Source organism: Mobula hypostoma, chromosome 5, assembly GCF_963921235.1.
Source record: "Mobula hypostoma chromosome 5, sMobHyp1.1, whole genome shotgun sequence".
Lineage (NCBI taxonomy): Eukaryota > Metazoa > Chordata > Chondrichthyes > Myliobatiformes > Myliobatidae > Mobula > Mobula hypostoma.
This window is the reverse complement of record NC_086101.1, coordinates 160014394-160038389: the sequence shown is the minus strand read 5'-3', so window position 1 is coordinate 160038389 and position 23996 is coordinate 160014394. Positions and strand designations below refer to the sequence as shown.

The following is a 23996-nucleotide window of genomic DNA, read 5'->3' as shown; positions in this document are numbered from 1 at the left end:
AATTGGGGGAAGGGAAAGATGTGCTTGCTGGTGAGATCCCATTGGAGATGGTGGAAGTTACGGAGAATTATGTGCTTGACCACGGAGGCTAGTGGAGTGGTAGGTGAGAACAAGACCCTATCCTGGGTAGGGTGGTGGGATGATGGGGTGAGGGCAGACGTGCACAAAATGGAAGAGATGCAGGTGAAGACAGCATTGAAAGTAGACCAGCAGTCTGCTCATAGTCATCTAAAGTGATGGAAGGCATCACTGAATATGCTACTTTAAGCCCTGGTCCAAGCATGAGCTAAACTTCAGAGCTGAATCAATGGGAATTGAGTGAAACTGAACAGCTGGGGAGAAAATGGAAGACATGGAACTATATTGGGCGAGCAGCAGGATAAAAAGACGAGAAATGAATTCAAGAAAGAAGGAGGGGTCTGCAGGAGAACACATTTGGGAAGAAGCAAACAGGTCAAGGACGGGAACATGGAGGAAAAACAGAAATGAAGATGGAGGAGAGATATGCAGGGAAAATAATGCCAATGAGTGAGTTGTCTCAATATTGGCCCCTCATTAAAAGGAGTATGAAGAAGCAGACCAGTGAAGTATCTGCCTCAGGTACAAATATAACTGCGCCATTTCGAAATTTAGGTTCGACCTAATTGGAGTAGTGAATGAACACACTCCAACCAGTTCTACGGAAGCTATTTGGGTGTTCAGAGGGATGGAGGTGGGGAGGGATGGGTGTGGGGAGGTGAGAAAGTGTGATGATAATAATAAAGAAGTATTTTTTCAGTGGAACTTTAGGCATTCCCGATGTATATAAAGATAAACAGATTGCCACAGTTGTTAATCAAAGACTCACGTGTAGGCACAGGTACAAGTACCCAAGCATAACATGAGAGGAAACTGCCAATTTAATAGATATAATTTGCAAAGGAACATTTAGTTGCTTAAGCATCAGAAATGTTAAACCAATTATGACATACAACAACCCAAGACGCAAACAGAAAATTATGATCCAATGCATTTTAAGTCAATCTGAATACGAACTGGTGGTGGCATCCATTAGTCTTGCGAGACCATGGATCTGCGCCTGGAAAGTCTTGCTTCAGTCTGTGTTGGTAGAGCAGCGTCTGTTGTGGCTGTAGAGGCCCATACGGGAGTGACAGTCTCGGCTGCAGCGACTGCACTTGAAGGCGCTGACCTCCAGTGTTGTCTTGGCGCTGTTTTTCCGACGAGTGTGCTTTTCTTCAGCAGCAAGCCTCAGCTTCTCTTCTCCTCTTTTCAGACCTCTGCGTAGTTCCAGCCTCCAGCGAGAGCGATCACTTGCGATGTCCTCCCACCTCTCGACATTCATGTTCAGTGACTTCATGTCTCTCTTGCAGACATCTTTGAGACGAAGATGGGGCCGCCCTTGTGCTCTCTTGCCGGAGGCCAGTTCCCCGTACAGCAGGTCTTTTGGGATCCTCCCATCTGACATGCAGTGTAAGTGGCCCAGCCAGCGGAGACAGCGTTGTTGGAGCAGGGTAAATAGGCTGAGTATCTGGGCGCGGGCCAGGACCTCATTGTTATTGACTCAGTCAGTCCACGTGATGTCCAGGATGCGTCTCAGGCTGCGAAGGTGGAAGGCATTGAGACGCCGCTCTTGTCTGTAGTAGAGGTTCCAGGTCTCGCTGCTGTAAAGCAGTGTGCTGAGGACGCAGGCCCTGCAGACTGCAACCTTGGTGTGCGTCGTCAGCTTTCTATTCTCCCAGACTCTCTTTGTCAGCCTGGTGAATGTTGAGGCTGCTCATCCGATCCGTCTGTTGATCTCGGGGTCTGGAGAGAGGCTGTCCGTGATGGTGGAGCCAAGGTATGTAAACTCGTGAACTACCTCCAGCTCGTAGTTGTTGATGGTAATGGCAGGGGGGTGCTCAAAGCCTTGGCCCAACACACTGGTCTTCTTCAGGCTGATGATCAAGCTGAAGTCCTGGCAGGCTCCTGAGAAGCTGTCCATGAGGCGTTGCAGTTGCTCTTCAGAGTTTGTGGCCAGTGCCACATAGTCTGCAAACAACATGTCCCTGATGAGTACTTCACGAACCTTGGTTTTCACCCTCAGCCGGGACAGACTGAACAGCCTCCCGTCCGATCTGGTGTGGAGGTAGACACCATCAGTTGATGATCCAAAGGCGTGCTTCAGCATGACTGTTAAGAAGATGCCGAACAGAGTGGGGGAAGCACACAGCCCTGCTTCACACCGCTGCGGATGCTGAAGGCCTCCGAAGAAGAAATGGATTTTAAGTCAAGAACTGTTGTTGCTTGGTAGCAATCTGAATACAAACTAGACTGTTCATAATGACTAGAATTTGTGTATTTAAATATATTAATAAAAATATCCATAACCAATGGAGGCAGAAGGGTCAAGTCCCGAGGCCTGTCCAACACCACAGAAAGCATCCTAACCAGATGCAGCATGGCTCAGTACGGCAACTGCTGTGCCTGAGACTGTAAGAAACTGCAAAGAGTTGTGGGCATAGCTTAACGCATCACGGAAACAAGGCATTCCTCCTCGGATTCTGCCTATACTTCTCGCTACCTGGTAAAAGATCAAGTATAATCTAAGACCCTACCCATCATGGACACTTTCTCTTCTCATCCCTCCCATGGCACAGATGACGCAGAAGCCTGAAAACATGTACAATCAACCTCAAGGATAGCTTCTATTCTGCTATTATAATACTATTGAGTGGTCCCCCAGTACAATAAGATGAACTCTTAACCCAAATTCACCTTGTTATATCGTTGCAGCTTATTGCATTCCTGCACTTCATTTTCTGTATAATGGAACACCTCATTCTGCAGTCTTGTATTACCTCAATGCCCTGTTGTAATGAAATTATCTGTACAGCAAATTTGTCATTGTACCTCAATGCATGTGACAATAATAAACTAATTAAAATAAAGATTCACTTAGGTGACCCTGAGAACTGATTATCAGTCTCATCCTCCCTGAAATATAGATATCCATCAGTGATGAAGGTCCTAACTCAATAGAAAATTAGAACAACGTTTTGTAATTCCAGTTCAGTGCTGTATCTCAATAAATAAAACAAATTGTTTGATTAAAAACAATCTTATACCAACAGTCAATTATGAATGACTTCTTTATTGAGTGGAAAATATTACCATTAAAATGGCTGAAAAATAAAGTATAAAAATATTGCAGCACGTCTCAGCCAGGATGCATCACAATATTCTGAATCTACGTCATTTAGCACAGTAGCAAATCCCACAACATTACAGAGGGTATTCTTAGTGTGAAGGACTGTACTGCCCCCTCCCTCCACAGAAGTTAAGAGCTATCACCAAAGAGGAAGCCATCCAATACTTGGAGCCATGTCTTGTACAGAAAAACATAATGCTTAGGGAAATGGGATGCTGCCTTTGTATTGAGGGATAGGACAACTCTAAGGTCAGCAAGACCTGCACTCTCCCTTGTCGTCAGAAAGGTAAATCATGAATATGCACAGAAAATCCAGACACCTCCATGACACCTTTGGCAAGGTATACAAGCCAGCACCAATTACAAGTCCACCCATACACGTCAATGACTGTGATGCCTCCTTTCCTGACAGGCAGAATGCCTTCTAGGCACAATTTCCCTGATTGAATCATGTGACATCGAGGAAAGACCCTTCTCTTTCTGAGGAACAGGCACACTGCCTAGCCACAGCTGAGGTGAGGAGGAATCTAGCCAGGGTAAACCCATGCAGCGCTACAGGGCTGGACAACATACCTGGTCAGGTGTTGAGGGACTGTGCAGCCCAGCGAACAGAGGTCTTAACGGACATCTTTAATATTTCTCTGAAAATGTCCACTGTCCCTGCAGGCTTCAAGGAAGCCACCATTCTGGTGCCCAGAGAGCAACAGTAACTGGCCAGTGGCATCAACTTCAACAAGCATGAAATGCTTTGAGCAGCTGGTAATGGATCATATAAAATCCCACCTTCCAGCTACTTTGGACCCTTTCCAGATCGCCTACTGTTCAGACCATTTCACTGATGACACCATAGCTTCAGCTCTCTACTCTGGCCTGTCCCACGTAGGACGTCTCATACATTAGGATGTTGTTCATCGACTTCAGCTCAACGTTTAACACGATCATCCCTCAGATAAATTGTCCTTGGAATGTCTGGATGGGAAGACCCTAGTTGGTCCAAATTGGCAGTCCCCCCCAGGGCTGTGTGCTCAGTCCACTGCTGTTCCCACTGTTGTCTCGTGACTGCACTGCCAGAGTCAGCTCAAACTACATCATCAGGTTTGCTGATGATACTGCTATGGTTGGCCTCATCACCAACAATCTTGAGTCGGCATACAGACAGGAGGTAGAGAGGCTTGTCAAATGGTGTGAGAACAACAACCTGAGTCTCATCATGGACAAGACAAAAGAGATGATTGTGGACTTCAGGAAGGCACTGGTTGACCACTCTGCATCACACATCAATGGATCTGCTGTGGAGACAGTGAAGAGCACAAAGTTCCTTGATGTGCACATAAAGGACGACCTAACCTGGAGCCACAACACCTTCTCACTAGTCAAGAAGGCACAGCAGTATCTTCCCTTTCTGAGAAGACTGAGACATGCAAGTCTCTTTGCCCCCATTCTAACAACGTTCTAGAGGAGCACCATTGTCTGGTGGCATCATTGTGTGGCATGGAAGCTGCAAGGCATCGGACTACAAGATCCTACTGAGGACAGTAAAAACCACCAAGAGGATCATCGGCGTCTCCCTCCCCCCACTTGTGATACTTACTGGGAACACTGCAGACAAAGGCCCCAAAACATTGTTAAGGATCCCTACCACCATCCCACAATCTCTTTGACCCACTAAGGTCAGGAAAGAAGCACCTGGACTAGGACTGCAAAACTGAGTAGCAGCTTCCTCCCTCGGGCTGTGAGACTGATGAATACCCTGCCACTACCGAGGTCTCGTCACTAGATCAGCAAGCTGTTTACTGTCTACCTGCACTGCAGTTCACTGCATGCATCTTGAATTATATTTAGTTAACTTATTTATAGTATAATATTTTGGTTTACGTGTGCTGTGTGATATATGTTGTGTGGATACACCATGGTGCAGAGGAACAGTGTTTCACTGAGTTCTATATGCAGTATGTACAGTCAGATGACAGTAAATTTGAATTTGAACTTGAATTTTATGGTGAGTGTATGAGGACAATCATAGCAGCCCAGGACTCCGCTACTCGTGTCCCTCAGAGCAGTATTTAAAGGCTTAATATTTCATCAAGATCTTCCTTCCATGATAAGATTGGGGCGGGGGGGGGGGGGGGATATTTGGGAACAATTGCACAATGTTGAACTCAAACTACCACTCCTTGGAAAATGATGTACCTACGCCCACATGGAGTAAAACCAAGGCATACGTGACAAATTATGTTTGCATTACACAGGTGCTAGGCAATGGGCACCTCCAAATAGGAGTCAAATAACCTACCATTGACACTCAAATGCATTACCAACTCAAGCCCTTCACCCTGGGCCACCACTCACCAAATCTTCAACTAGACCAGCTACACCAATACTATGGATGCAAGAGCAAGTCTGAGGCAGGGTACTCTGCAACAAGTGAATCACTTCCAGATACGTTGGTCCAAGGCACCAATTGGGACCATGATAGAACCCTCTCAGGCTGTCTGAATGAGTACAGCTTTAACAAATTGCTAGAAGATCAACACCAACCAAGGTAAAGCAGCCATTTTATTGAAGGCCTGTTTCTCAGCCCAAAAATAAATTCTCTTCATCACTGGAGCACCATGTCTACGCTGAGTACAATCGATAAAAAACACAAGTTACTTGATTTGGCCACCACGACAGCACCTCACAACTCCATGTTCTCTATCACCGAACTGGAGAATGGCAGCAAAGCATGAGAATGGCATCAACCACTATGACCTATTATTATGCCATCCTCTGTACTGTTGCCATGAGTCCTACCACAGACTTGAGGAGCAACATTTCATCTTCTGCTTGGACATCTGGCAGCCTTCTATATCTAACAATGAATTCTACAACTTCAGGTCATTTAATTTCCATCTGCCTGAATCATTCATGATAATGTCTCAGCTTGCTTGCTTGTTTCCTCTTTCGGAGTGGAGGACATTCCCAGCCTAAACTGCTAGGCATGTCTTTCTACACTGCTTTTCACAATTCCTTCACTCTTTTGTCCGGGTTCCTGTATTTCATTGTCATGTTCAACAGTAGGTATGAAAAGGCAGATTTAAAACCAAAAAAAACTGAAAATATACAAGGATCAATCACAGGTAAAAAGGGCCGACTGAACGTATTACAAAGAATAAATTTTAGAAACTAGAGGCGTGCTCAACGAGTGAGCATGCAAGTCTGCAGACAGAAAAATTGTTTTGCTTATTGAAAACTATGCTTCTGAGGAAATCAGAAAAAGAAAAAAAACTATTGTTGGCGATTAAAGCAGAGCAAAGAGAAGAACCAAATGAAACCCAGGACTGAGAGCCATAGAAAAAAAGAAAAGGGCATTAAAAAAGCAACTTATACTAATAAAAAGGAGGGGGAAGAGCTGAATCTTACAAACACACAAAACTGAAATAAATATTTTTAGTCATTTTGGTTCCCATGTTAAATAAATTATTTTGATTATATATTTAGGAGCTGTACTTGGAACTACAACATTATAAATGCTTTTTCAATATTTAAAGACAAGAGCTGAAGACATATATTTTACACCTAAGAATCTGTGGGCCAAATATCCATTGTGTAGAAAACACTTGACAACCTTATAAGGAATCCTCTCAGCATTTACGCAGAGAATCAAGGGCATAAGTTATTATCATTACTCATATAAGCAGGGGACCAACGTCTCAGTAGGCTGCTGGAATTCTTAGAGGAGGTAACCAAGTTATTGCTACCCAGTGGAAATGGTTACAAATAGAAACACAAAGCTGCATTAAATTTAACACCATCATTCTCAGGATATCACAAAGTGTTTCAGTGAACCAACACCTTCAAAATCTAAATGACCCTTGTAGCTTTGAAAAAGTTGTGTCTAAACTAGCTTAATTGTGCTGAAAAAGAGTTGGCATCAAAAAGGAGGAAATGAGGTTACTGGAAGTACAACTGACACACAAGAGAGTCTGCAGATGCTGGAAATCTGGATCAATATACACAACTGCTGGAGAAACGTAGTAGCTTCGGTAGCATCTCTGGAGGACAATGAACCATCAACAATTCAGCCCAAAGCGTCAGCTGTTCATTTTCCTCCATAGAAGCTGCATGACCCACAGAGTTCTTCCAGTATTTTGTGTTTGTTAAGCAAGATTATTGGAAGGTTGCTTCTGCCAATTATCATTTCAATGAACTCTACATTACACTATAGACTGAACCTTTCAGAAAGAAGAGCTTTTGGGGTGGAAAAGGAGGAGAAGAAAAAAAAAGATTAAGTAGTTTTGATATTACCTCTATTCTTGTCACTATTAATGAATCATTATTCCAAAGGAGAATATTACTTGGAAAGTGAGACACAAGGAAAGAAGAAACAAAGTCTTGTATTGTTACATCAACTTCAGATTTTTAAAAAAGTATAATACAGTTGATTCTGTTTAATCAGAACACATCAGGACCAACACATTTTGGCTCAATTAAGCAGCTGCCTCAATTAGCTGAAGTTTCATGAAAATAATTAAAGAGATATAAAAAAAAGATAAAGTACCATTTAACTGAGTAGCAAATTACGTATTTAAATAAACTACCGAACAAATTAGGGCATTGCCAATACTACTACAGTAATATAAGACTATGCATTAGTTCCTTATAGTTACTGTTAGAGGATTTCAGCCAGTGTACACTGCTGTATTCTTTTGATTGCAAGTGAACAATGGTGGAGCAGACACACAGTGCAGGTAATGGACTGCCTCCACTTTTGATGATTGCATCCTCTAAATCTTCACTTTCATTGTAACATTCAATATGATTGTCAATACCTTCAAATTCTTCGTAGTTCCTAACTTGTTCAAGTAGTGAAATTGCTTCAATTTCACTGCTGGCCATTTCTGGCATCTCCAAGCCTGCATGTTTGAAACCACAGTGAGCAAAACAGAGCAAGACATAATTGGCTTACTGCTTATTTCTCACCAATTATCAGTGTCAAAATCACTGCTCTCTGAACACAAATGCACGCAATTGATGCCATTTAAAAACTGCTCGCTCTAAGCACAGTGTAGTGTCTAAAGGCCACATGACATGTACATGACTGACACTACTTAGAAGCTGTTCAGTAAGTCACCTTCCCTGATTAAGCAGCATAATGTCCCAAATGAATGAAGGAAATCTCTGCTATTTTGCCGATTAGAGTTTGATCTTTAAGAGTTGTCCCAAATAAGCAACTGCCCCAATATCTGATAACCCAGTTAAACAAAATCCACTGTATATTCAACATAGTAGCAAGTTTGTGCACAACAAAGGACTACTAAAAACAATTACACAAAAGATGAAATCATGTCTTTTATCAAGAATGTGTTTCCTTAAGGTTGTCATAGTTGGGGGGGGGTAGTGAAAATAAGCTCCCACTATCTATTAAATGCTTGCCTTTGATAACCAAGTCCAACTCCTGGCCTTCAGGTGTGGTTTAGCTACGGATCCCATTGGACTGTTCCTTCTGACAGGAAAAGAGACAATGGTGAGTTAATGGCACCTTAAAACCAGTCGCTTCAGGCAGATGGGGCTCGTCAGCAATGGTTGGCAGCTCATCTACAAGAAGGAAACCTGAGATCAAACCTCTGCTGCTTTGCGGCTATACCCGTTCATGGGGAAGGCTTCGGAAGTAAACTCTGAGGAAAAATCCGGAGCTGGATCCCGAGGGCAGTCCTATGTTGAGTCCAACATGCCCTGGCCACTCCTGGTGTCAATACAGCTTGGTGTAGGCACTCAGCTAGTCTCAAATTGCATCGGTCTCTTCTGCTCCTTTGGATTTATCAGGTGCATGCAGAGGAAGAGCCTACTACATGGGCAATAATTTGCTCTCCATATTATAATGCCTTGGCTTGCGTACTGGCTTGTGAATCACCAAGACAGTGAGGACCAACAGGAGGCCTCAATGAGAATTTTTTTAAAAACATGCAGATAGTGGAAATCTAAAATAAAATCAAACAATGTTGTAAATATATAGTACATCAGGCTGCCCCTGTGGGAAGAGAAACAGAGCTACATTTCAGATTGGAGATCCTTCATTATACTGGAAAACAAACCAGTTTCAGTGATATTAAGTAATGGATAAATATTGACTAGGATTTTAAGAAGAATAGCCTTGGGATCTCTGATATGGTTCTGAGAGGACAGGTGGATGCTTGGTTTCCTTAGCACTGCACCACATGAACTTCATTATGTGGCATCAATGGGGAGGAATAAACAGTCGATGATTCAGGTTGTGGCCCTTCATCGTCAGGACTGATGAATGGTCTTGGTCCTCTCCATAGATGCTGCCTGACCTGCTGAGTTCCTCCAGCATTTTTTGTGTGTTGCTCTGGACTTCCAGCATCTGCAGAATCTCTTGTGTTTAAAACTTATGTGGTTAAGTCTTACAAGAGGACTTCATCCTAAAATTTCATGGACATAGAGTGAATACTACTACCCAACACAATTTAAACTATCAAAAATAAAATGCGGCAAACACTAGATACCCAAAATAAAAATAGCAAATGCTGTAAATGCTCAAGTCAGGCAGCATCTATTGAATGGAGCAGGAGTAGTGAAATCATCCAAGATTTTTTGTGGTTTCTGCCAAACCATACAAGGAACTAGGACTGATGTCCCAAAGCTTGGAAAAAATATTAAAGAGAGATCATGCAGGAAGGAAGAGTGAAGGGTCAGTGAAATTTAGTGAGGCAATTTTAGAGTTCAGGATCTCAGGATCTGAGAGTTCAGTGGTATGGTGAAGGAGAGGAAGCAACAATGGGAAGAGCATGAGAGTGCGAGATCATACAATTCTGTTCACTAACGGTCATGCCAAGAAATTCATCCTTCGCTGATAACACTAAAACACCCCCAAACACAATCAGTAGTTTGGACTCAATCTTCAAACATTATTCCATTCAATTCAAAGAAATGAATCTGTAGACAGAGTACAACATATTGATAATCCTGTATAGTTTGTTGAATTTCCAGACAGAAGTATTCCAACATTAATTAAAGCATAAGGTTAAATGAAAAAGTAAACAACCAGATGAATGGCTGTGATGCTTCACTGTTTTTATGCACACATTGATAGGGACAGTAAAGCTATACCCCTGCAAATCCCTGCAGCATCTGTTGTATCAGAGGCCAATGTCAGAACATCTTCCAAGAGGGTGAACGCTCACACGGCATCATGCCATGATGGTGTACCTGTTAGGGCATTGAAAACCTATGCCAACCAATTGGTGAGAGTGTTCAAGGACATCTTCAATCTCTCACTGTTGTCGTTGGAAGTTCCAGCTGCTTCAAAAGAGCAACAATCATACCAGTGCTGAAGAAGAACACGGTGAGCTGCCTCAATGACTATCATCCAGTTGCACTCACATCTACTGTGAAAAGTCCTTTGAGAGGTCGGTCATGGCCAGAAGCAACTCTTGCCTAAGCAAGGACCTGGACCTGCTACAATTTGCCTACCGCTACAATAGGTCTACAGCAGACGCAATTTCACTGGCTCTCCACTTGACCTTGGACTATCTTGACAATGGCAATACCTACGTCAGGCTGCTGTTTACTGATTACAGCTCAGCGTTCCACACAATCATATGCTCAGTTCTAATCAACAAGCTCCAAAGCTCGGGCCTCCGCACTTCCCTCTTCAAATGAATACTTGATTTCCTCACCAAGAGACCACAATCAGTGTGGATCAGAAATAATATCTCCTCCTCACGTAGAATCAACACTGGTAAGCCTCAAGGATGCATGCTTAGCCCACTGCTCTACTCTCTCTTCACCCATGGTCGTGTGGCTAGGCACACCTGAAACACCATCTATAAATCTGTCAATGATACAACTATTGTTCATGGGATGTCAGATGGTGATGAGAAGGCATACAGGAGTGAGATAGATCAGCTGGTTGAGTAGTGTCGCAGCCACAACCTTCACTCAACGTCAGTAAAGCCAATGAATTGATTGTGGACTCCAAGAAGAGGAAGTCAAAGAGAACACACAATTCCAACACTGAGGGCAGTTTCAAGTTCCTGGGTGTCAACTTCTCTGAAGATCTATCCTGGGTCCAACATGTTAATGCAATTACAAAGAAGGAAAGACAGCGACTACATTTCATTAGGAGTTTGAGGAGACTTGATATGTCAGCAAAGACACACTCAAATTTCTACAGGCGTATCATGGTGACCATTCTAACTGGTTGCATTGCTGTCCGGTATGGAGGGTCCAGGATGAGGAGAAGCTGCAGAAAGTTTAAACTCAGCTAACTCCATCATGAGCACTAGCCTCCTCAGCATTCAGGACACTTTCAAAGGGTGAGCCCTCAAGAAGGTGACATCCATCATTAAGGACCCCCATCATTCAGGACATGGGAGCTGTGTCTCAGAAAGGCAGCGTCCATTATTAAGGATCTCCAGCACCCAGGGCATGCCCTTTTCTCACTGTTACCATCAGGTAGGAGATTCACAAGTCTGAAGGCACACACTCAGCAATTCAGGAACAGCTTCTTCCCTTCTGCCATCCGATTCTTAAATGGACATTGAATCTTTGGACACTACCTCACATTTTTTAATATACGGTATTTCTGTTTTTGCACATTCTTAAAAAATCTATTCAATATACGTAATTGATTTACTTGTTTATTCATTATGTTATTTTTTTTTTCTCTCTGCTAGATTATGTACTGCATTGAACTGCTGCTGCTAGGTTAACAAATTTCCCGTCACACGCCGGTGATAATAAACCTGATTCTGATTCTGATTTTCATTGCTACCATCAAGGAGGAGAGATATGAGTCTGATGATACATACTCAGTGTTTCAGGAACAGCTTCTTCCCCTATGCCATCAGATTTGTAAATGGATAATGAACTCATGAACACCAATTCACTTTTTTTTTGCACTCTTTTTGATCTGAGACAAGATGGTGCCCATGACCAATGGAAACGTCCTACAGACAGTTGATGAAACTACTTACTCTTCTTTGTCTTCTTTTAAATATGCATCCACTACTGAACTGCATGTGAATGGAGTCAGTGAGTTACATTTTGATGTGTTTTTGGGCCTGCTAAGTGATCAGGTGCTTTTGCTGCTTCCGGGGGAGTTCGGCAAGGTTAAGAGCAGAGTGGGTGGCCTAAAGGTGAACCCGTGATCGGTTCCCTTACGCCTTATCAATTAAAGTGTGGAGTAAGACTGAAATCGATGAGGATGAGATCGGAAGGCGAACAGGTGTTCAACACAGTCTCCTTGTGTTTGACCAGTGTCCTTCTCCCTCACTGCTACCCGAGGAAGGTGCAGGAGTCTTCCTCACACTGTAAGGTTTGATCAGTGCAGTTCTTGGCTCTGGACTCGTTTTACTGGGGGACTCTCTCCAGTTCATGTTACATGTGTTTCTGGTTACTCTTTTTTTTGCCATTTTGCACAATTTGATCAGGGTGCTTCAGCATGGATTAGCTCTGCAGCCTACAGTCAATGAAGTAGACAGCACTACGCTGAACTGAACTGAAGTAAACTGAGCACTCCTAGACTATTTTCAAGAACTAACCTGATGCGAACTAAACTAAACTGAGCACTCCTACACCATTTACAGGAACTAAGTTGAACTGAACTGAACTAAACTGAGCACTCCTAGACTATTTTCAAGACTCTGTGGTTCGATGTTTAATATATTTGCTTGATTTTTGGCATTTGCACAATTTGTTCTTTTTTTCGGACACTGGGTGTTTGCTGTTTTCTTTGAACAGGTTCCATGGTGTTTCTTTGCTTCAGGGCTGTATACTTTGATAATAAATATACTTTGAATCTTTGAATCACTACTTTCTTACTTAATTAAATTTTATATATTTTTATTGTAATTTATAGTTTTTATTATTATGTATTGCAATGCTCTGCTGCCACAAAATAGATTTCATGACAAATGCCAGTGATATTAAAGCTGATTCTGCCAATGCTGGAAACCCAGAGCAACACACGCAAAATGCTGCAAGAACTCAGTGTGTCAGGCAGCATCTATGGAAAGGAATAAACAGTCAACGTTTCAGCCGAGACCCTTCTTCAAGACTGGAAAGGAGGAGGGAAGAAGCCAGAATAAGAAGGTGGATGGGAGGGGTAGGAGTACAAGCTAGGAGATGATAGGTGAAGCCAGATGCGTGGAGGATGGGGGGTGAAGTAGGAAAGTGGGAGGAGATAAGTGGAAAAGTTAAAGGGCTGAAGAAAAAGGAATCTGATAGGAGAGCGGATCATAGGAGAAAGGAAGGAGGAGGGGCACCAGGGGGAGGTGATAGGCAGGTGAGGGCAAGAGAAGAGGTAAGGGGGAGCCAGAGTGGGGAATGAAAGAAGATGGAAGGGGTGGGGGGGAAAATTACTGGAAAGCATCTTTCACGCTATCAGGTTGGAGGATAATACCCAGACAGAATATTGAGTGTGGCCTCATTGTGCCAATAGAGGAGGCCATAGGCCAACATATTGCAACGGGAATGGGGATTGGAATTAAAATGGTTAGCCACTGGAAAATCTTGCCTTTTGTGGGTAGAGTGAAGGAGCAAGAAATGAAAGTGCGCCAAAAGAAAGAAATGGGCCAATGCAGGAAACTGTAAGTTACGTTTGTCATGTGACCATACAATGAAAATTTTACTTTCACCACTGAGTGTAATTTTAAATCTAATACTGTACATTTTATTAATCTTTGGAGGCAGTGTGATTACAGTACAAATGCATTAAAAATCTAAACAGAAATTTGAAAATAATTCTGAATATTATTATAACCACACAGGCACACTGTGTTTTAAAAAAGATTGTGATAATTCAAATTTTTAGTGCTGGCTTAAAATTGATTAACTAAAAATGGTGATGTTAAGTTTTTAGTGATTTACCAGAGGGTACAAGCAGTGCTTCAATAACCGTTATGGTTCACTGGGCGTTCCCTCTCCTTTCTATTTCAATTGGTGCATTGAAATAGCACTGATAATGCTAAACTGAAGCACCAATCATAATCTAAATTCTTTTTCAGTTTATTAAGGTTGGATTCCTCATAAGGTTGGCCAATAAAAATATTACATTGAATTGTGTATCAACTTGTTCTTTGCTTTAACTTTTAAATATTAACAGCTGTTCTGGTGAAATCTGATAATTTAACATGTTTGCAGAATATTAAATTAAGTTCTCAATTTTGCTATTGTAGATGAATCAGAAAGTACAATGATAACTGTAAACTATAGGAACACTTGTGGTTATTCGCAATAATTAACATGATTGAAGAGTTGTTCAGTTTTATGGTCCAGAAATGCAACACAATAAAGATAATTATGCTAAAATACAGAGGGAACTATTGCTCAGAATTTCATTCCAGTCGGTCACTCTAAACATGCTAGTGATGTCAATGTGTGATGCTTTGCCTCCAAAATTCTCTGTTTGCTTCAATGGAAGCAGAATAGAACATGCTAGCAACACACATAAAAGTTGCTGGTGAACACAGTAGGCCAGGCAGCATCTCTAGGAAGAGGTGCAGTCGACGTTTCAGGCCGAGACCCTTCGTCAGGATGAAGGGTCTCGGCCTGAAACATCGACTGCACCTCTTCCTAGAGATGCTGCCTGGCCTGCTGCGTTCACCAGCAACTTTTATGTGTGTTGCTTGAATTTCCAGCATCTGCAGAATTCCTGTTGTTTGCGTTTAAATAGAACATGCTAGCACTTTTTCATAGCATGTTTGGCATTACCAGCCTGCAATGTATTTCTAAGCACATATTTTAACATATGGGAATTTGTGTACAACAGTACAGATGAGTTGATCTAATTGTACAAGGACCTACTGTGACTGCATCTGACATATTTGTTTTAGATCCAATCTTATGATAATTCCGATGACTCCACTTGGAGTTAAGGGCTTTCTTCTTCTTCTTATGATAAAGGGAGTGCAGTAAATGTTCACCAGGTTGATTCTTGGGAGGTTAGATTTGTCCAAGGAGGAGGGAATAAGCTGAATGGGTTATATTATGTTATGTTTAGAGGAATGCATGGTGATCTTAGTGAAATATGCCAACTTACTACGCAGCTTGACAGAGTAGATGCAAAGAAGCATTTTAGATGTTGATCACTCATACAGTAGATGAGAAATTTCTTCATCAGTATGTATGGAATCTTTGGAATTCTCTTCCCAACAGAGTTGTAGAGACTCAATCAGAGAATATTTAAGACAGAAATTGAAAGAATTTTAAGATATTAAAGGAAAATAGTTACTTTATCTATAACACTGTGCAAAATCTTTTTATATATATCTAGGGTTCTAAAACCTTTGCACATACTGTATTTGCCAATGTGGCGCAGAGAGCGAGTTTGTAAATCTGGAGGGAGCAAAGGGTGTTGGGAATGGCAAGGATGGAAAGCCGCAGGAGGGCTGTGGGGCAGGTGGCAGAGTAGGAGTGCCAGGGGTGGGGGGGGGCGCAAATGCAGACACACCTAGCCCTGAGACACCAGGCAAAGTCATTTGATTCCAAACAATCAGTTCATTGATTATTACAGAATATCTCTCTGTGCTTCCCATCCCTCCCCTCTCCCCTCCCCTATTCCCAACCCACACCCACCACCTTCACTGGCAGCTCATCACCTCATCCCATTCTCAGTCCACAACAAAGACCCATATCAGAATCAGGTTTATCATCACTCACATGTATCATTAAATTTGTATTTTTTGCAACAGCAGTACAATGCAATACATAAAAATACTACAGTACTGTGCAAACATCTTCAGCTCCCTAGCTATCTATCTATATATATATATATGTATGTATGTGTGTGTGTGTGCCAAAGACATTTACATAGTCCTATAGTTTTGAGACACTAACTTGTTACTCTCCAGTTAAAAATAATAAATAACTTCTGGGAATGCCCAGTCTCAAACCAAGGAGTTAGCCATTCAGTGCATCAATGAGCAATTTCACCATCAGAAGGGCAATTCTCCTTCCCAATAAATATTTCTTTACTGTTTTTGTGTACCTCATCTATGAACATAAACACCAAGCAACGTGTAATAATGACATTTTTACACTGGTGATGTTTATCCCTGAAATTAATGTCCATATTTACCGAAATTCCTTGTTTGAATTATCTATCCAGTCACAGCTAAATAATCTCCTGCCATAGCATCCCGACACAATAATTTATGGGAACTATTCCCCCTTCTGATCTGGAGTTGACTTAATTAATGAAATTTGCTAAATATTTGGCTGTCTTGTATAAACTGGTCTCCTACTTACTTCAGAAACAGTATGTTCTTGTTAATTGTAGTCTGGTATGGCATCTGAAGTGATGCATGTCAGTGCCTTTTTTAAAAAAGACTGAACAACCAGAGCTGTTATAATAACACACAACGTCAACATTATTATTAAGTTCAAAACTTGATCAGGCTGACCTCATGACTAGGCTTTACATTATCATTCTGCACATAAAGTAGTTACTCATAGAAACACAGAAACCATGAAAACCTACAGCACAATACAGGCCCTTCGGCCGCTGAACATGTCCCTACCTTAGAAATTACTAGGGCTACCCATAGCCCTCTGTTTCTCTAAGCTCCATGTACCTATCCAAAAGTCTCTTAAAAGACCTTATTGTATCCGCCTCCACTACTGTTGCTGGCAGCCCATTCCACACACTCACCACTCTCTGCGTAAAATATTTACCCCTGACATCTCCTCTGTACCTACTCCCAAACACCTTAAACCTGTGCCCTCTTGTTTTAGCCATTTCAGCCCTGGGAAAAAACCTCTGACTATCCACAGGATCAATGCCTGTCATCATCTTATACACCTCTATCAGGTCACCTCTCATCCTCCGTCGCTCCAAGGAGAAAAGGCCGAGGTCACTTAGCCTGTGTTCATAAGGCATGCTCCCCAATCCAGGCAACATCCTTGTAAATCTCCCCTACACCCTTCCTATGGTTTCCACATCATTCCTGTAGTGAGGCAACCAGAACTGAGCACTGTACTCCAAATGCAGATTGACCAGGGTCCTATATAGCTGCAACATTACTTCTCGGTTCCTAAATTCAATTCCATGATTGATGAAGGCCATATGCCTTCTTAACCACAGAGTCAACCTGCGCTGCTGCTTTGAGAGTCCTATGGACTCGGACCCCAAGATCCCTCTGATCCTCCACACTGCCAAGAGTCTTATCATTAATACTATATTGTGTTGGCACGTGGCCAAGTGGTTAAGGCGTCGGTCTAGTGATCTGAAGATAGCTAGTTCGAGCCTCAGCTGAGGCAGTGTGATGTGTCCATGAGCAAGGCACTTAACCACACATTTTTCGGCGACGACACCGGTGCCAAGCTGTATCGGACCTACTGCCCTTCCCTAGGACAACATCGGTGGCATGGAGAGGGGAGACTTGCAGCATGGGCAACTGCCGGTCTTCCATACAACCTTGCCCAGGCCTGCGCCCTGGAAACCTTCCAAGGTGCAAATCCATGGTCTCACGAGACTAACGGATGCCTATTATTATATTCTGCCATCACATATGACCTACCAAAATGAACCACCACACTTATCTGGGTTGAACGCCATCTGCCACTTCTCAGCCCAGTTTTGCATCCTATCAATTTCCCGCTGTAACTTCTGACAGCCCTCCACACTATCCACAACACCCCCAGCCTTTGTGTTACCAGTAGACTTACTAACCCATCTCTCCACTTCCTCATCCAGGTCATTTATAAAAATCACAAACAGTAAGGGTACCAGAACAGATCCCTGAGGCACACCACTGGTCACCGACCTCTATGCAGAATATGACCCATCTACAACCACTCTTTGCCTTCTGTGAGCAAGCCAGTTCTGGATCCACAAAGCAACATCCCCTTGGATCCCATGCCTCCTTACTTTCTCAATAAGCCTTGCATGGGTTACCCCATCAAATGCCTTGCCGAAATCCGTATACACTACATCTACTGCTCTACCTTCATCAATGTGTTTAGTCACATCCTCAAAAAATTCAATCAGGCTCGTAAGGCACAACATGCCCTTGACAAAGCCATGCTGACTATTCCTAATCATATTATACATCTCCAAATTTTCATAAATCCTGCCTCTCAGGATCTTCTCCATCAACTTACCAACCACTGAAGTAAGACTCACTGGTCTATAATTTCCTGGGCTATCTCTACTCCCTTTCTTGAATAAGGGAACAACATCCGCAACCCTCCAATCCTCCGGAACCTCTCTCATCCCCATCGATGATGCAAAGATCATCGCCAGAGGCTCAGCAATCTCCTCCCTCATCTCCCACAGTAGCCTGGGGTACATCTCATCTGGTCCCGGCGACTTATCCAACTTGATGCTTTCCAAAAGCTCCAGCACATCTTCTTTCTTAATATCTACATGCTCAAGCTTTTCAGTCCACTGCAAGTCATCACTACAATCACCAAGATCCTTTTCCATAGTGAATACTGAAGTATTCATTAAGTACCTCTGCTATTTCCTCCGGTTCTATACACACTTTTCCACTGTCACACTTGATTGGTCCTATTTTTTGAAGTCTTATCCTCTTGCTCTTCACATACTTGTAGAATTCCTTGGGGCTTTCCTTAAACCTGCCCGCCAAGGCCTTCTCATGGCCTCTTCTGGCTCTCCTAATTTCTTCTTAAGCTCCTTCCTGTTAGCCTTCTAGATCTCTAACATTACTTAGCTCTCTGAACCTTTTGTAAGCTTTTCTTTTCTTCTTGACTAGATTTAATACAGCCTTTGTACACCACGGTTCGTGTACCCTACCATAACTTCCCTGTCTCATTGGAACATACTTATGCAGAACTCCACACAAATAACCCCTGAACATTTGCCACATTTCTTCCCTACCTTTCGCTGAGAACATCTGTTCCCAATTTAAGCTTCCAAGTTCCTGCCTGATAGCCTCTTAATTCCCCTTATTCCAATTAAACGCTTTTCTAAACTTGTCTGTTCCTATCTCTCTCTAATGCTATTGTAAAGGAGTTAGAATTATGATCACTATCTCCAAAATGCTCTCCCACTGAGAGACCTGACACCTTACAAGGTTCATTTTCCAATACCAAATCAAGTGCAGTCTCTCCTCTTGTAGGCTTATCTACATATTGTGTCAAGAAACCTTCCTGAACACACCTAACAAACTCCACCCCATCTAAACCCCTTGCTCTAGGGAGATGCCAATCGATATTTGAGAAATTAAAATCTCCCACCACGACAACTCTGTTATTATTACACCTTTCCAGGATCTGTTTCCCTATCTGCTCCTTGATACTCAAGACAGAAAAATATATTAACATGCATATATATGAAAGTATTGTATAAAACTATAAAGCAAGGATTACTAAAGTATAAAAACATTTAAATGAAATAGTGAACAAAAAGTGCAAGCTTAGATACACTGCAAAATAAGCAATCTGTAAAATTACATGTAAATCCATGTATGCAGATTTATGGCATTGTTCAGTTTTACAGTTTTTATTTTTTTTTGACATACAGCACAGAACAGGCTTTTCCCGCACAATGAGCCACCCCACCCAGCAGCCCACCTATTTCATACTAGTCTAATCACAGGACAATTTTCAATGACTAATTAACTTACTAACCAGTATGTCTCTGGATTGTGGGAGGAAACTGGAGCACCCAGAGGAAACCACATGGTTATAGGGAAAACTTACACCTTATAGATGGTGCCAGAATTAAATTCCAACCTCTGGAATGCCCCAAGCTGTAACAGCGTGGCAATGACCATTAAATTACCATGATGCTATGCCATTAAATGCATCCCATGCGAAAAGCCATGGAGCTTTTTATATAAACATGACCATTCTCAACAACATACAAGACAAAGCTGATTTTAACCAGGATAAGCTCATAGAATGTACAACAGAAATGGAGCAGCATATGGTGTACTAACTTGTGTTAGCTCTCACAAGGACCTATCCACTTAGATCCATCCCATTTCCACTTGCTGTACCCTTGTCATTCCTTTCACCAGTATTAATAATCTTGTGCTTAAAGAGTTATTTGATAATACTACACTACTCTGTAGGTCACTCCATACACTAACCACCAATGGAAAAATATTTCTCATATCATCCAATATAATCTATATCTAGTGTTTAATTTTACTCCCTTTACACTGTTTGCAAACGTTAACATATGTAAAGAACCTGAGCTTCCTAATGAGCGATTATAAGGGAATCAATTTGACTTTGGGAGAACGATCCAGAGTATGAAGGTTTAAATCAGGAAACCTGGCTGTATAAACATGTCTTGTATTTTATTGTGGATAAATGACTATGGGGATCTAAACAAGCTATTTAATATAAAAATGTTTCAAGTTCAAGTTGCTTTTATTGTCACTTCAACCACAACTGCTGGTACAGTACACAGTAAAAACGAAACAACGTTCCTTCCAGGACCATGGTTCTACATGAAACAACACAAAACTACACTAGGCTACGTGAAACAATACAAAACTACACTGGACTTCAGACCTACACGGGACTACATAAAGTGCACAAAACAGTGCAAGACAGTACAATAATTAATAAACAAGAGAATAGGCACAGTAAAGGACAAATTACAATATAATAAATTATGTAAGCAATATAAAAGCAGGAATTGAGAAAGAAATGAGCATAAATTGCAAAGGGAGTGGAGTGGTGTTCAGTTGAGTGTGTGTGTGGGTTGGTGTCAGACTAGACTCTGGGATTTAAGGAGGCTAATGGCTTGGGGTAATAAACTGTTACACAGTCTGGTCGTGACAGCCTGAATGCTTTGTTCGTAACAAGAAATAAGAGAAACTATTTATGTTCTTGTGGATGAGTGCAGACAGATTCAGGATGTTTAGAAGTGCAATAAGAAAGCATTTCCTCCTACAAAAATAATAAAAGAGATCTTTCACCTGAAAGAACAATTGAAACTTTCAACGTCCAATAGTGGATACAGATCAAAGGTAGAGTGTGAAGCTGAGTCATAGATTGAGTCTTGATTTAACTGACTGAGACAGAAGACAAGCATCCAATAGTCTACTCATGATTCTATGTTCTTATCATGTCATATAAGAGTCTCATCAATCTGAACACACACAAAACATTTACCTCTAGATTGTGCTGTTGAACTTACTTGTCTAAAAGAGTATCACATGAAGACGGATGGAATGTATTATGCCCACATATTTGTAACAGTGAGTAAAATTAAACAGCAGAAATCCTGATGACAGCAGGTGCCAATAATAAAATTTAACCACGAATGCTCTGAAAATTGTTTCTCACATCCTGAAAATACTGATTCACACTCAGTGCAGTTCCATTGCTGGTAAATGTCTTATATATCAATGCTCATTTCAGCATTAGAAGTAGTCGATTAGGTACTTCAAGCCTGCTCTGCCATTCAATAAGATAAAGGCTAATCAAAATGTAACCTCAGCTCTCCTGTCTACATGTGGTAACTTTTCACCTCCTTCCTAATCAAGAATTTATCTACTTATATTCTAAGAATACCAAAAGCTCAATTTCCACAGGTCTTTTTATGCAAGACAGTTTCAAAGTCTCACAACTCTCCCAAAGAAAAAAAATCCCTCAGCTCTATCTTTCTCTCCAAATTGCAGATCCTTCCACGAGAGAAAATATCCGCCTTGTCAAGAGCCCTTAGGATCTTGCACATTTCAAGCTCTTATCCTTCTAAGCACCAGTGAATGCAAGCCTTTCCTGTCCAATCTATCCAGTCCTATCCAGTACTTGTGCAGGATTTTCTTAAAGGATTACTTGCAGGTTGAGTTAGTGGTAACTAAGGCAAATGCAATGTTAGCATTCAATTTCGAGAAGTCTAGAACATAACAGCTAGGACGTGATGCTGAGGCTTTATAAGGCATTGGTCAGATGACACGTGGAGAATTGTGAGCAGTTTCGGCCCCCTATCCAAAAAAGGATGTGCTGGTATTGGAAAGGACCCAGAGGAGATTTATCAGAATGATTCCAGGAATGAAAGGTTAATGTCTGAACAATGTTTGATGGCTCTGGACCTGTAGTTGCTGCTATTTAGAAGAATAAGGGGTGGGATCTCATTGAAACCTAGCAAATATTAAAAGGCCTAGATAGAGTGGATGTGGAGAAGACATTTCCTATAGTGGGTGAATCTAGGACCAGAGGGCACAGGCTTAGAATAGAGAAACATCCATTTATAACAAAGATGAGAAGGAATTTCTTTAGCCAATGGGTGGTGAATCTGTGGAATTCAATGCCACGGACAGCTTTGGAAGTCAAATCTTTGAGTATATTTAAAGTGGAGGTTGATAGGTTCTTGGTTATTCAAGGCATCAGAGGTTACGGGAAAAAGCAGGAGAATGGGATTGAGGGGGTAATAAATCAACCATGCTGGAATGGTGGAGAAGACCTGATCGGCCAAGTGGCCGAATTCTGCTCCAATGTCTCATTGTCTAATCTACTCTCATAAGATAATCTCTCTTATTCAAGGTATAAGTTTAGTGAATTTTCTCTGAATTGCTTTCAACAAACTAGCATCCTTCTTAAATATGTAAAACAATAGTATCTAGATGTAGTCTCATCAATCCTCTGCATAACTGAAGCAACAAATGTCTTATAAAACTCAAATCACTTTTGCAACAGCATCAATGGGGCATCCAAGGGTTGAGGTTACCCAGACATAACCCTGACTACTGCCCTCTAGAGGAAAAAAGGAATCTAGCACATATTGGGATTCAATTGTTGGTAATGTTCTTTGTTTGTGTCACATTTAGTCTCTGATTCTTTAGATATGCTTTACTAGTACATGAAACTATAAGTGAACCCTGGTGAAGCTCTAAAGGTACAAAAGTCTGCAGAAGTTAGATTCATAGAGCACTACAGCACAGAAAGAGACCCTTTGGCTCATCTAGTCCATGCTGATCTATTTTTCTGCCTAGGTCTACCTACCCACACTCAGACCATAGCCCTCCATACCTTTCCCACCCATGTATTTATCCAAACATCTCTTAAAATATTGCAATTAAACCCACAACCACCACCTTCACTGGCAGCTCACATCACAGTCACGTCATCCTCTGAATGAATTCCCCCTCGTATTCCTCTTAAACATACCACCTTTCACTCTAAAATTATGAATTTTAGTTCCAGTCTGACCCAACCTCATAATTTTGTGTAATGAAGTTCTAACGTATTCTACTTTTCCTTATAAATCAGATCCTCAAGTCCTAGCAAAATCTTTATAATTTTTCTCTGTACTCTTTCAAACTTATTGTTAACTTTCCCATACATAGGTGACCAGAATTGAACTCCATACTCCGAACTTCAACACAAGACCACAACTCCTGTACTCAATGGTCAGATTTACGAAGGTCAATGTGCCAAAAGCACTCTTTACAATCTACCTACCAACCTGTGATGCCACTTTCAAGGAATTATGGATCTATATCTCCAGATCCCTTTGTTCTACCACATTCCTCAGTGTTCTACTGTGATTTGAACTTCCAAAGTACAACACCTCACATTTTCCTGCATTAAATGCCATCTGCCATTTTTCAGCTCATTTTTCCAGCTGGTTCAGATCCTGCTGTAAACTTTGGTAGTCTTTCATACTGTCCACTACAACCCCAATCCTGGAATCATCCACAAGTTTAATGATCTATAATGATCTAGTTTACCAATTTAACATCTGAATCAGTAATATAGATGATAAACAACAACAGACCCAGTTCAATTGGGATCTGGAGCAAACAATAAATGGCTGTAAGAATTCAGTATTTCAAACAGCACTTATAGATGGTCAATGCTTTAGGTCTAGACCCTGCATCAG

General features: G+C 41.7%; 1 protein-coding gene across 1 annotated transcript in view; it reads right to left on the bottom strand.

The window, feature by feature from the left end:
• arhgef28a (Rho guanine nucleotide exchange factor (GEF) 28a) overlaps nucleotides 1-23996 on the bottom strand; it is a 410055-nt gene that overhangs the window by 203689 nt on the left and 182370 nt on the right. The window lies entirely within an intron of this gene.